This window comes from Oryctolagus cuniculus, chromosome 5, assembly GCF_051225735.1.
Source record: "Oryctolagus cuniculus isolate XC-2025 breed Fujian yellow rabbit chromosome 5, ASM5122573v1, whole genome shotgun sequence".
Lineage (NCBI taxonomy): Eukaryota > Metazoa > Chordata > Mammalia > Lagomorpha > Leporidae > Oryctolagus > Oryctolagus cuniculus.
Genome location: NC_142871.1, coordinates 42,104,041 through 42,119,632, shown reverse-complemented (window position 1 = coordinate 42,119,632; position 15,592 = coordinate 42,104,041). Strand labels below are relative to the sequence as shown.

At 39.6% G+C, this 15,592-nt stretch overlaps 1 protein-coding gene across 1 annotated transcript in view; it reads right to left on the bottom strand.

The window, feature by feature from the left end:
• Positions 1-15,592, bottom strand: part of MTCL3 (MTCL family member 3) — a 63,919-nt gene that overhangs the window by 809 nt on the left and 47,518 nt on the right. The window lies entirely within an intron of this gene.

The following is a 15,592-nucleotide window of genomic DNA, read 5'->3' as shown; positions in this document are numbered from 1 at the left end:
GTATGTATACACATTTATGTGTGTTTATGTATATATATATATTTATATACTTATATATGTATATATAGTTTAAAACCATCTAAATGCATAAAAACTATCCTGTGAGACACACATTGAAATTTACCCATGCTTCCAGTTCCTTTTAATAGTCTATATACCATAAACTGGTTAGGAGACTAAATAGAGAGAATTGAAGAAAACATTTTATTCAGTTTGTAGAGAATCCTCTATATTACTTTAAGTAGTGAATGAAATATTTAGATTTCTAGCATTCACGGTAAGTATATTTAGAGGCTGGACATGCAACTTAAAATACTAGATATGTTAGGCATCTTACATTTCTGAGATTTAATTTATTTAAAAATGATAATATTCACAAATTTTTGTAAAGATAAAATGAAATATTGAATGTAAAACAACATGAGAAATTTTCTTTTAAATATCTTTCTTTGATTTAAGTTGAAAATAAATAGCTGTTAATAATAAAGTCATCTGCCTTTTTTAGTAGGTAGAAGAGCATGTTTAAATTTTTGAATCTTTATTTAAGGCAATTATGCCACTAAGAATCTCTTAAGTTTATTAAACCATTACCAAAATGCCTATATCTTTCCAGCAACAGCTTATGCTAATTATGGCCATGTCCCAGTAGTCAGTAGCATTGTGGATGCTGGCATTGTAAAATTAAACATGCATAACCAGGAAGCAAGTGCCAATTTTGTATTCACAGAAAATGGTGGCGTATTTTGTATCCCAAATATAAGATAAATATTGAAGACTAATTTTATTTTTGTCTAAGGCTGTTCTGAACAGACACATCAGAGAGGTAAACAATTTTGAGCATATTTTTTGAGCTGCAATCTATCAATGAATTGTAATAAACTAACAAGAATAAAAAAGTCAACTCCTTACTCAGGGCTTCTCCTTCAAAAGTACCCTAGGAATACTGGGATTTTCAATGTTACTGTTCCCTTAAACTATTTGGTGAATACACTTTGATATTTGTAACCTACTTATTTGGCACTAATGGTTTTATGATTAATTCAGTAAAGACAAATAAGTCAGCTTTAGCAATTAAAGATGCCATCTTATGTCATTTTACCCACTTAGCCATGCTCTATTTCTAACTTCATTTTCCATCCCCTTTAACCTCCCTTCCTTCTTTTGCTACCCTCCTACCTACAAGCCCAGAACTAAAAATACTTGCCATAGCAAATGCTTACTTGCCCCCAAATAAATGTCAGTAGATACATCTGTAAAGAATATAGAGTTTGCTTTTGTTTGTTTTAGTTAATTGTTCATTGATCTTGATTGCCTAGTAATCTTTTAGGTTCATCTAACAGCTAACCCACAGAAAATGCAGACAGTGCTTATTTTCAGACTGGCTGAGTGCTTTAAAACTCTATGTAATTAGCTGTGAGCTGAAATTGTCTTGAGACTAGTGTTTACCACTGGACCTTCTTAGGAAGAATGGAGTGATTTGAGATTTCAGCAATGGTTGTGAACTTAAGCAATCAAAGAAGTTATAAAAAGGGAGCAGACTAATTTCAAGCTACCTGAAAAAGAGGGGCTATGCTATTCCATGTTTTATCCCAACTATCATTAAACACCAGAAATATTCAGAAATCACTATCATAAGGTTTTTTTTTCCTACAATTTTGTTGTAAGTGGTTCCAGTTTTTCTATCCCTAACTCTTCTTGAACCATTTCCATCTATACTAGAGTTTAGAAGGTGCCAAATGCTTTTTGTTTTTACATACCAGAAGATCATCTAGGAATACTCTAAATCAGCCTGCTCTCAGTAACAGGTATCTCTGAATATCAATTTGCAAAGAACAAAACCAGTCTGTATCAACTTGCAAAGAATAAAACTCATAGCTTATTATGGAGCCAATCTACAGAGCATCCCCTTCCCAGCACCAGAGTGATTCCAAGTGCCAGGAAATGTCATGGTTATGGATCAGAAAAGCAAGCTTTTGCAAGAAAGTTTCTGTAGAGTAATATCCATGCCGATTTTTATAGGAGGACTTCAAGTTAGCCTGTCTGGCATCTCTGTCTTGTCATAAATTTAAATATCAAACATAATGTGGCTGACTATGTCACTTCTTTCCTCTAAAAGGGGGGAATGGAATTGTTTCAGTGATTAAGTGAGCAAGGGAGACAATGCTTAAGCAAAGTGCCTAAACACTGGTTAAGATCGTAGTAAATGCTTCAGAGACACCTTCCTCTCAGTTTCCTCCCTCTTTTTTCCTTTTCCTTTCTTGTCTTCCCTTCTTTTCTCCTTCCTTTCCATCATCTATCCCACTCCCCCTTGTCTGTAATAAAACTGTTCATTTTGATTTCACTTAAGCAGGAAATTGATAGCAACACGTCTGTTCACGTGAACTCTCATGCTGTCCATGATTCTCTCTTGCTGTTGTACTTGTCAACTGTTTCAAAGATACATGCCAAGTTAACTGCTCAGGAAAACAACTTTTATTCTGTGTAAAAATTTGAATTAAGTCTTACATGAGACTGCTTTGGTTATAACATAAATATTTAAAGAAATCAAACTGAAGGGGTAACTTTGTAGGGACAGAATGTTCTGTAATGCAAAACTATGGGACAAAGGGGGTCAGCAGATTCATAGACTCAATTTTAGTGCTCTGGACTGAAGCAAATATAAAAGTTCTCTTTGTTCCTGGTTGACACCCTTTTCCTCCCACGGATACTGGCATCTATGTGGGGGAGAAGGGAGGATTCCTGCTGTCTGGATCCCCCTCCTCATATCTCTTGAGCTCTCAATTTCATCTCACTCCTGCTGGAATTTCATTCAGAATAAAAGTTTATTAGGGCAAATGGGAAAGGACAGAGTGTGCTGCATTACTGAGTCACACACAACTTTCTTCCCTAACAGCGAAGCCAGCATTACATAATCCCTTTTAACCCACTTCCTTTCCCCAGGCTGCAAGCCAGAATTGTAAAAAGTTGTGAGTGGGTTGCATAAGTGTGGTGACGGGAGGCAAATACTTCTGATAACCTTCCAGCCCTTCCAGTGAGAAGTATTTAAGAGGAACACAGGGGTCTTGCAATAAGTAATTTTCATCTCCCAAATTAGTCTCAGTTTGATCACGGCAACACTTCTTTCTCTGAGGGGTGCTTCATTCTTACCACACCTTGGTCGTTACCACTGCAATCTTCACCTCGCCCACTGACATCTGATTTTAGGCAACCGAAATAAACAGTGCTTGGGGAGGTTACTCAATTGCTACTTCTCTGAGATTGTTTTGGGTGCAGAGTAATTGTTTTCTGCTCTCATAGTTCCTTTTCCTAAACGTAACTTTTTTATATATATAATTGAAGATTTTTCATGTATAAAAGGTTACATATGCCAACATGAATGCCACACACAGGAGGGATTTCCTATCTCACATTTGGCCCAAAGAGGTTTTGCCTCTGATTCTGAGGGACTGGGAATTCCTATGCCCATACCTATCTGAGTGAAGCGTCATTGGCCTCCACAATTTGCCACTTTCTCCATGCTAATATACATCACCTGCATCATTTGAATGAATTAAAAGATCTCAATTATCTCAGTATTTCCCTTTGTTCAGCTGCCAATGCATCTTTCCAAAAACCAATCTGATTTGATTTCATTGCAGAGTACAGGGAAAAAAATTTTATTGTTGTTTAGTGCTATTTAAGCACATTCCTCATGTTCCACCAAGGTCAAGAGATACAGTACCACATGCTTCATTCTGAAGGAATCAGTATTGCCTTCTCATTAATTTCCTGTTTTCTTTCCATTTCTTTTTCTCAAATCAGCAATCATTCAAGCTGTAGAGACACTCATGTTACTTCACTTGCAAAATACAAGCTTTGATATGTCTTGAACTAAAGATATAGTGGTAAACTTTCCTCTTAATTGTACATTAACCCATTATGAATGACTCAGATTTCAGTTCAAATTACCAAAACACTTATCTTACGTAAGCACAACCTTATCTCGGATAAAACTTCATTTATTTATGTTTCAGTGCAATTTTCAAATACCAGCAAACTCAAATTGTTAACTTTAAAAATCTTCATCTACATAATTATCACGTTCTAATACTAATTGCATTTAGTGAAATCCCATGGGGAATAAAGTGCTTTTTAAATAACTGAGAAGCAGCATTTGAAAAACAAAGTCTCAAAGAGTGGATGTTACTGTCATCCCAGGGTCAGAAAATCCACCCTCAGCAGCTGCACAGCTTCGCCCTGTGTCAGGGCAATCCGTTATCCACCCCGCCCACTGTTCTTCAGCCCAGACACACACACACCAGCACGGGCAGATGCTGAATGTCAGTGCACTGAAACCGTATCCACAGTCTAAAGCAGTTTGAAAACAACCCTCTGCATCTTGCCAAAATCAGTCATTTGCTTTCAGACTTGTCAAACAGAAACATACCTTTTTGCACCGGGGGGAATTCCTACGGATGCTTGACCACTGGTCAATCTCACAAAGGAAGAAGATAGAGTGGAGAGCTAGTCATCTTAAAGAGAAGAGTTTCAGTTTGGAGAATCTTGAATCTTTATGAGAAAACGGATTCCAGAATCAGTCCAGCCATTCCACAGAGCGGCAACGACAAGTTCCTTTGAAACCTTCAGCACGTTCTCAAGTCAAAAAGCTACTCAGCTCAGTGTCACAGCAGCAGAGGAGACTACTGTGACGTCAGTTCCTTGGAGGCGGCTTTCAGGCCACCTCTTCCAACCAGAGCTCTGTAACTTTAGAGCGGCTCCTACACTGGGTAAACAACTCCTGGTCCAGGACATTTTTAGCTTTTATAATGGAGCCCAGTATTTTCAAACTCTCCAGAAGTGCTGGTTGTTGACATCACATGAAGACAATGGCCAATTTTAGATTTCTTTTATTAAGGAAAGTAAACTCATTTTTATAGGTAAGAATTAACCCCCTCCTTGCATACCTCTCTTTCACCCTTCTCAGCTGCTGTCAGGATGCACTCACTCTTCAGTGCCTCTAAAAGTTTGTGTCTGGATGTGGCAGAACAACATAGGTAGTAAATATATAAATATATATGATCTCCACCATCTTGCGAAAACTGACTGAACTTCTGTATTGAAATAACAGAAAAATGGGTCTTATAAGAACACCAACCTCACAGCACTGTGTGATTCTCTGATAGCATGTTGCCCATTTCATTATGCTAGTGATGTTTTTACAGTGAAGGAAATAAGAGCCCAAGGGAAAGGATGATACTACCTATTATGGGAAGGAAAGACAATAATGACAGCCCTACATGCTTGTTTTTGACTGAGGTGTGCAGCAGCCCAAGTATAAGGAAAAGCTCCTTAAATCACAATCATATTGGCCTATCCTGAAAATGTTAAGAGTCTTTGCTTCACCAGCAATATTTCCAGGCTTTTTGTGGCCAGGTACACACATGAATCTCATGTTTGGCTTAATTTAGTCAAAAAGTCTCTACATCAATTTCATGTTTATTTCAGCAAACCAGCTAGATTGATATTTAAATAATAAGGTTCAAAGTGTTTCCCTGGTGTGATCTTTAAAGCATTACATATTCACTTTATTTTTATTGGCTTCCAAATAAATAGCTCATAAGGAGCTGAAAAGTTGAGTAATAGCAACCCACTCATATTTGGACTTGAATACACACAGGACAATTGAATGAAATCCTGACTTTATGTTTGGAAAGCCTGACATCATAATCTCAACAGCATTAACAACAACAATACAATAGTAACAACAGAATTATTCATAACTCCTGGCAAGGCTAAGTACTTCAAATAAATCTTTATCTGAACTCACAACAATTGTGACTGTAAATTTTATTAACCCGATCTTCCTGATAAAACTATGGCTCAGAGATGGAAAGGATCTTGCCAAAGTTCATAGAAATACGCCCATGTGGATATGTAGGGCTTGCAACTAGTTTCCCTAATTGGAGACTCTGGAATTTTGCCAAAGAGATCTAGGTTTCAATTTTACTGCCACCACTTATCTGTGTGATTTTGAATCCTTTGTTTCTTCATTAATGGATAATTTTATTTACTTCATGAATGTGAGAGAGAGGTGTATGTATGTGGCACAGAACAACTGTTAGCTGGTGTCTAACCTCTATATCCATCCTTCTAGGACAAAAAAAAAATGCTGAGAGGGAGGGTAAAGGAGGGAGTTGCCCAAAGCATCAGTATAGGCTTACCTGATAACACTGTTTCCTCTGCCCTTTCCTTCACTCTAAACATCTTAATTTCTATGTATCCTTTGTAAATCAAGTTAAGACATTTTTCCAAATCTTATCAGGTAACATGTGGCTAAATTATGTTAATTAGGTCACATCCAATAGTATCTGTTTCAGTGCTCTTTTCCATGTATATCCTAGTAATTGCTTATTGCAGATGCTTCATCTAATTTTTGTCATGGTATAGTTGGCCATAAATCTCACTTGGAATCAAAAACTAGTGAGGCCCGCACCGCAACTCAATAGGCTAATCCTCTACCTAGCAGCACCAGCACACCGGGTTCTAGTCCTGGTCTGGGCGCCCGATTCTTTCCCGGTTGCCCCTCTTCCAGGCCAGCTCTCTGCTGTGGCCCTGGAAGGCAGTGGAGGATGGCCCAAGTGCTTGGGCCCTGCACCCCATGGGAGACCAGGATAAGTACCTGGCTCCTGCCTTCGGATCAGCGCGGTGCACTGGCCGCAATGCACCAGCCATGGCAGCCATTGGAGGGTGAACCAACCGTAAAGAAAGACCTTTCTCTCTGTCTCTCTCTCTCACTATCCACTCTGCCTGTCAAAAAAAAAAACCAAAAAAAAAAAAAACCAAAAAAAACCCCAACAAACTAGAGAAAGGCCTTGAGAAGAATTTCACTATGTTAAACCATGCATACTCATATTTATCAATAATTTATATATTATATACAATAAATTGAATAATATACGCATTATCTATATTTCCACACCATATTTCATATCCAAAATATATTAATTAAATTAGATACAAGGGCAACAAACATTCATTATAATTCTGAATCTTTACAAAATTCTAAGAAAATTTTTGTTTTGATAAAAGTTCTTGTAGTTATATGCATACAATAAGTTGGCTAAAAAGACTAATGCTGGTGCATGTAGCCCTACAGTGATTTTCAGATAATGTGAACTGCCTTAAATTTTCAAACAGGTGTCAGAATGGCTGACAACTTTATGGAAAAATTGTAATTTGTAATGTAATCTAAGTTTACTTTTAAGCCACATGAACATTTAAGACTTCAATTTTGAAATCCACCAAGATCACTGCTCTATGTTTTGGAAACAATTATAGCGTGTGTATCTGATGACATAAAAATCCTACTTTACTGTACTGATACATAAAGAAGTGAATGCCATAACATTTAATAGGAAATAAATGTAGAAACACTAGCTGCTGTCAATTAACAAAAAAGAAAATTCTACAAAGGATGTTAAAAGAACTATACTACTACTAATAATGAGCCACAACCTAGAGCAATTCAGAAATGGGGAAGGAGGGATGGCTTTTGAGTGCATAAATGTCATGAGCAGGTGTTTCCAGACTTACAGAATTTTAGGACCAGAAAGAGGCTCTGAAGTCATCCACTTAACCTTCCCAGCCTTCTCACTTTACAGCAGAGAGAAGAGGCCCAGATGTTAAGTCATCTTCCCAAGGTCACAGAGCCACTTACTGGTCATGCCAAGAATAGAATTCAGGTCTTCTCCTTCCTAGTGGAGCGCCTAGAAGTTTAACATTCCATGGAGTTCAAGGGAAGACGATCAGACTCAGGGATAAAAGTGTTGGCTGTGACAGGAGAGTGAGAGACTGACTTTTGGCTTTGTCGATTTTTAATTCACTGTTCTTCTGGGTCCAAATGATGAGCTGATTCTCTGTCTTTCAATACTGATATAGAGGAATTTTAACTTGGTAGTTGAAAAAATATTGGGATAAACTCAACAACATAGCCTTATGTGTGCCTATATATGCCAGATCTATAGTTTTATCTCTGGAGGATTATCCCGAAGCATCACAAAGCATTTGCTTATTTAATCTCTTTAGGCAATGAGACCCTTGTTTTTTCAGAGATTGGGTGGGCTTCCAACTCCTTGTTTATATAGTTTGTCAGTCACTTCTTTATCCTTTAAACACATTTAATAGTCCAAAGGGCATCATGCTTCTATTTTCATTGAGATGGAAAAGACTGGGAAAGAGAATAACTACTGAAAACTGAAAAACTGAAACCATTCTAGGGCATGTTAGAGTATGGAGGCTCTCACAGATGGCATATTTTAAGTAATTCTTCCTTTTAGAATAGTATTTGCCCTAGGCAACTGTCAAAGTACTTTAAGATACTTGATCTCAGTTTTTTAGCAGAATTCACGAGTCTTAAATCATCTTCAGTTCCAAAGAAAAAGTCTTGGGCACTTTAGCATTCCATATAAGAAGTATTTGTGAGCACCACAGATTCTGTGCCAGTTAGACCACAAGAATTCAAAGAATAAGACAAATCCTTGTTCTCAGCAAGTTCAGTCCACACTGAAGATTCCGTGAAATGTGGCCCACAGGGACTGTTCCCATCCTGAGAAGCCTGCAACCTTGAAATAAATCTGCAAGGAAATTTGGAGACCCTCTCCTGACATATCCTTACATTCCACCCAGGGAAGTACAGTTTAGTGGTTACTGTTACTCTCAGCACATGGAATCACTCAAAGAATTGCAGTTCTTCAAAAATGCTAAAGCTGAAACTTTTCCCCCAGACTTTTCAAATCGGACCATCCAGTGGTGAGGTCCAGGCTCTGAATTCTCAGAAAGTCTCACAGCTGATGCCGTCACAGTGAGTTCTATGTCATTTTGGTCCTAGATGGCAGAGTTTCAACTGTGTGTTAATAAAATAAATATCATTTTGATACTTCTAAGCCTCTGTTCTGGGGTTCATAATGATAAGAGTCAAGCTCAGAGTGTTCATTACCCATGGAAGATGCACATTTACATGACTGTATTCCAGCTAATGTACTATTTCCTCAGTGCTGGATGTTTTTCCCTAGAATCTCAGGACGCTGGCTCTCTCTTCTATTCTGAGGCTGGTGACGTGGTAACAGACTTTTCAGCCAAGCAGATCCGTCATGGGGCTTGTGTGCAGGCCATTTCCAGATGACAGAAGCATTCAAAAGAGACAGTTTTGAACTATCTGTTCTTTTTAAGTAATAGTCCAAATCCAGAACAAAACAATAACATATTTGGAAGCGTGGGCTATTTAAAACTAGAGACAGACTCTGCTTATAATTTTCAAAATTTTTTTAGCCTCCCATTTTATTATTTACAGATTCCTGACATGAGAGGTATTGATCATGATGACAATGCAACAGAAATAAGAAAGGGACAGTTCTAAGGCTTTCTTTTATTTAGTGACCTGGAAGAGCTCTGTGGATGGGGACCCACCACAAGAGGGCCATCGTGAGGCACCTCTCAGTGCTGCTGACTTCCAGCAGGAAAGCATGGCCGAGAGGCTATTTAGGGAGTATGAAGGGAAGACACAGGAATTAATACACAATCCCCTTGGGATTACTAGCCCATTATATCCTTTGCTAGAAATGCTAGTTTACTACTGGGTGAAAGCGTTATGTTTCCAGCAGTTGTCTATTAAAATGCCACTGAAGGAGAAGGAAGAATTACTGGCTATTCATACCTTGGCACAGAAAATAACATCTAACACAAAGAAAGGATCAGAAAGAACAGCTTCATATGGGCAAGTTTTGATTTCAGCTCAGTGAAGTTATTTGTTTCATTTATGGTGCATGGAATGGGAAAAGATATGAATGGCAAACCATATGAGTGGGTGATAGATTTTGAGCACTTGGTGCTAGGTGAAAAGAAATATGGCACCATGGTGTGTGAAGGCTGCAGTGAAGGATCTGGGGATGAGAGTACAGAAAGGGAAGACTGCAGTCACATTGCAGTACAGCCTCCAGGCCTACTCCAATCAGAGGACTTCTGCAGACCCATTCCATATAGCTAAAGCCCCTCAGTAAGTCTATGTGAGTGTATAAACACAAGATTGTGATGGGTGGTTTACCAATGAAAATCCCAATAATCCATAAAGGAAAAGAGGATAGGAACAGAGTTGCAAGTTGATGGCATTGCATACAGCAATAGACATTCAAGTGTGGGAATGAAGCAGTAACTACTCTGTATATTCCAAAAAGCAGTCGTACCTTCCTACCATTGGCTGTTATTGAGGCAAGTCAGTAAACTAAGTTCCTCTCTACCCCCACATACTCTTCATGTCTGCATTCATAATTGAAAGCATATACTTTTGATATGAAGTGAGAAGACTGACTTGAAAGGTACAGCATGCTAGACAACCTCAGCAAGGAACAATAACCAGTCTTCACTAGTCACTTACTTCTTAACATAGATTATATGAAGTACTTCAAAAAGTTCACAGAAAATGTAATTAAAGGATAAGTTTATTGTGGTGCAAAAAGTTTTCAAAATCCATGCATAGTTTTTTTATGTTTTTAGAGCTTGATAATTATTTTTTAAAACATATTTAAATGCGGAGAGACAGAGAAGAAAGAGAGAGAGAAAGACAGAGAGAGAGAGATGTTCCGTCCAATAGTTCACTCCCCAAATGGCCTCAACAGCGAGGGCTGGGCCAGGCTGAAGCTAGGATACAGAAGCTCAATCTAGTTCTTCCATGTGGATGGCAGGGTCCCAAGCACTTGAGATATCATCCGCTGTACATTAGCAGGAAATTGGATTGGAAGCAGGGGCGAGACTCAATCCCAGTCACTCTGAGCTGGGACGTGGGCATCACAAGCAGTGACTTAGCCCACTGTGCCACAGCATCTGCCTGCCACAATGTCTGCCTTGCATGGTGTTTTCATAATATGCATTTCCATGAACTCTTTGAAGATTCTTCATATAAGCAGCTCAACTAAAAACATTCAGAAGAGACTAAACGTTTCAAGCATGCTTTTTCCGAATCAATAATTTCCACACCTGCATCTCCATAGTGTGTGGGATATTAAAGTTTTCCCAATAGTTGAGAAAATTGTGTGCTTTTATTGACTTTCATATTAGATATTTATTTAAATGTTATTATCATTATATTTTTAGATATATTAAATAACTTTAAATGACTTTTGTACCAAAATAGACATTAAATAAACACAAAATAAATATAAAATAAAAACTAATAAACACTAATTTTAAAACTAGAACCCTTTGGAAAATGTTAGAGCACTCTTAACTCAATGTGGGCATCTGTCCACAAGTGTGGCTCTGCCAGATGAAGCTGAGCTATGGTGTGCAGCTACAAATACTACAGGAATATCTGTGCAGAAATATCTGCAGTGAAGGTTGGGCTACCCAACTGACCATGCAAACTTTGCTGGCAGCTGATGAAAAAAACCATATCCCACTCTACCACAGGAATGGGAAAGGCAGGCCAATACGCATTCCAGGCTCAGCACTGAATTTTGCTTTGTTTTATGAGTTTGAGCCATTTATGCTTAAAAATAGCCAACTGAATTCACTTTTTCTTAAATCTAGGCGAAATTAACAAAGTCATTCCTTCCTAAGTTCAAACACATGCATGCAAGAGGGTTTTATACAGTAATATTTGAATTTTTGAGTTTGTTTTCCTGTGGTATTTAGACAGCACAGCTACTAAGGTGGAAACAGGAAGATCCTTTACTCAATAATTGGGGGTGTTTTCTCTCTTGATCTCTTAATGAACTAAGAAGCCTGGTGCTCTTTCAAAACTAGCTTAATACAACATAAACAATGGAAACAGCATAAAGGGGAAGGGAAGGAGATGCTGATGGCTCTCTTTCTGAGGTCTTGGGCAACATCTTTAGTTAATTTCTCTTCCTGGGGCTGGCACTGTGGCACAGCAGGTTAATGCGCTGGCCTGACGTGCTGGCATCCCATATGGGTGCCGGTTCTAGTCCCAGCTGCTCCTCTTCCAATCCAGCTCTCTGCTATGGCCTGGGAAAGCAGTGGACGATGGCCTAAGTCCTTGGGCCCCTGCACCCATGTGGGAGACCCAGAAGAAGCTCCTGGCTTCTGGCTTCTGATTGGCACAGCTCCAGTCGTTGCAGCCAATTGGGGAGTGAACCAGCGGATGGAAGACCTCTCTCTCTGTCTCTACCTCTCTCAGTAACTCTGTCTTTCAAATAAATAAAATAAATCTTTAAAAAATTTCTCTTCCCAAGTCTTTATTCTCTGGTATAGAGAGATGCACCTTAGACACTGAGTGTCCACAGAATGGTTTGAGGTTACAGGGAGAAGATGGCAAAGGAAAAGGTCACCTTGTTCTTCTGGCAGTTGGCTGGGACCACTTCCACCTCATGGTCCCAAGCATGTCCTCTGAGATCTAGGCAAGTCTGAATGCTCTGAGCCTGCATGTATTTCTCATAATGCACCTCGGTGTGATGCAGGTGTGTGTGTGTGTGTGTGTGTGTGTGTGTTGGGGGGGCACACATTCAAGTACAACTGGGAGGCCAGTTCTGCATTGGGCAAGTCAGATGGAAATAGTGTCTCTGAGATTCAACTGGCTCCCTAGCTTCAGAGGAGCCACTTGAGTGATCCCAACTCCCTCCCTCCCTACAATCTGTGAGCAGCAGTCAAGTCAGTAGTGTTTCAGTGTACTCTGTCCTCCCCAGTATCAAATGAGAGTTCCATACACGGAGGGCCTGGATAGGGTTCAAATTCACATGATCTCTTCTATAAAATCAATGCTTTGGGAGTTCTCAAGTGAAGTTAATATTGCTGTTGTTAGGATAACCATGAGTCCTAAAGAGAGATGTAAAGAAGAGACCTGTGTTTTGGTTAGTCCAGAAATCTCTCCTCCCTTATTCAGGCCACAAGTTATCACTGAGGTATTCCCACCCCACTACTCCTACCCCATGGCTATGTTTATGGTATCAGTCCTTCTAGGGATCCCTAGGAATTTTACAGTAATAGCAAGTTAGATCATCATGGGATTGTCCTGAGGCTTTCATTCCTGAATGAAATACTTGTGTGCTAATTTCTAGGTGTGTGCATCACTCTGGAAGCCTACACTGTTCATCTTGGTTCTCTTTTATATTATGTATTTTTTTCTACTTGTCTTCCAGGATTTTGTTAGTTTTGAAAACCTATATTAATTGAAGTAGAGTTTTTCAACAACACTACCAGTGTGGAAAGAGAACTGTAAATCACTAGCGGTCTTGTGGCAAAGGCGGTATTGAGTGAACACACTCTAAAGAAGATTCAGTCATCTGAGCAACTGGCAACTAAACACAGGCAATGGACGATCCTGTATCCTAGCACTGCATAGTCTGCTACAACCTTTGCTGGTGTTCTATAGAATGTGTTGATATTTTTTACATATTTCAAATACCTAAAGTAGTGGTTTGGGAGAGTTTGGAAAAATACACACTAAGTTTCAATAAGTGTAGGGTAGGGCCCCAATTCTAAAAATATCCCAGGTGTTCTGATTTGCACAGCAAGGGTTGAAAACTCCTTATCTAGATATTTAGTTCTCAATTGCTCTTAAGATAAAGGAAGCCTAGATTCCTAAATCAGTTTCTCAAAGCCACACAGGGTAGTGAATATGCGAGGGCACTGCATACCTTGTTTCTCTACAGAGACAATCAACAGTTGGGACAGGACAATGATTTCTGATGTGGGATTATTGAAGATCTGATGCCTGCCCTCTAAATGCCAGAGAGCCTCCCAATCATTATGAGAACCTGAAACACTTCCATACCTTTCCAAACGCTCCTTCGGCAGCTAAGAACTCCTATTTCATTGAATATACCTGGCTCCAAAGGCATAAACATTTTAGATAAATTTCAGCCCTCAAAATATTTACTGCAGTCCCTTTGAGATGGTGATCTGAAGACTTACCAAGGCTCTAATATATTTTAATTTTGAAAGTGGCTATTATCTCTAAGATGATTTTTTAAAAACTAAACACTCGAATAATAATTGCTTAAACATAGTATTTCTATTATTTTATTCCTTTTTGTCATGAAGTTCCACCTAGCCCTTTGAATCTCTAAGATGGAAACCCAGAAAATGAGAGATGGTATGCTGTGGGTTAACCACTGCTCACTCTATGCTTCTCTTTTCCCGTAGAAAACCCAAAAAACAGCTGGTGCAGCAGCTCACTAGGCTAATCCTCGGCCTGCGGTGCCGGCACTCCGTGTTCTAGTCCTGGTTGGGGTGCCGGATTCTGTCCTAGTTGCTCCTCTTCCAGTCCAGTTCTCTGCTGTGGCCCAGGAAGGCAGTGGAGGATGGCCCAAGTGCTTGGTTCCTGCACCTGCATGGGAGACCAGGAGGAAGCACCTGGCTCCTGGCTTCGGATTGGTGCAGGGCGCCGGCCAAAGTGGCCATTTGCAGGGTGAACCAAAGGAAGGAAGACCTTTCTCTCTGTCTCTCTCTCTCTCTCTCAATCTGCCTGTCAAAAAAAAAAAAAAAAAATGCTCCATGGAGAGTAAGTGCAGATATTTTATACTGAATTTTTAAACTACTGTGAAGATTTTTGTTTTTGTTACCATAAATTAATACTCAAAGAGAAATGGTTCTGGCCAGTGCCGCGGCTCACTTGGCTAATCCTTCGCCTGCGGTGCCGGCACCCTGGGTTCTAGTCCCAGTTGGGGTGCTGGATTCTGTCCCAGTTGCTCCTCTTCCAGTCCAGCTCTCTGCTGTGGCCCAGGAGTGCAGTGGAGGATGGCCCAAGTGCTTGGGCCCCTGCACCCCCATGGGAGACTAGGAGGAAGCACCTGGCTCCTGGCTTCAGATCGGCACAGCGCACCGGCTGTAGTGACAATTTGGGGGGTGAACCAAAGGAAGGAAGACCTTTCTCTCTCTCTCTCTCTCTCACTATCTAACTCTGCCTGTCCAAAAAAAAAAAAAAAAAAAAAAAGAGAGAGAGAGAGAGAGAGAGAAATGGTTCTATGGGGGTATGTGGCTATAAATAAATCATAGTCTTCTGCCATCCTCTTTCTGAGATTCAAAAGTTCATTACTAGCATCGAATTTTGTCACAGAGCCAAGCTTTCCCACATATTATCCTATTTTGCTGAGGTATAACATACATCACTTTACCACACATTTTCACATCCACCAACCAGCCTGAGAGCATTTATACAACCACTGTATGTGACTTCAGCCAGTGATGGGATTGCTGAGTCTTGGATGACACTGGTACATCCCAGGTTTCCACTGGGTAAACCATCAAAGAGTAGGGCCTTTGGGTACATGGAGTTTATTCAGGCCACTTTAGGTATGAGGACTAAGAAGGATGCTCAGGATCACCTAAGTAGGCTCATATCCAGACAGCACTCTCACTGGAACTAAGCTTATGCTTTTGGGTTATGATGTAAGGAAGTGCTAGAGAATTACTGCATGTTTCCCTCCACTTGAAGTAATTCACATACTGTATTACAGAATATGTCCAGCTCTGGAGGTTGTTCTATGCAGCAATGTGTTATTGAGGACAGCACTCCAGGCAACAACCATAAGTAAATAAGGAAATGGCTGGTGTGGTATAAGCTGCTCAAATACAGTAGGGGGGACAATTATTTTCTCAGTGA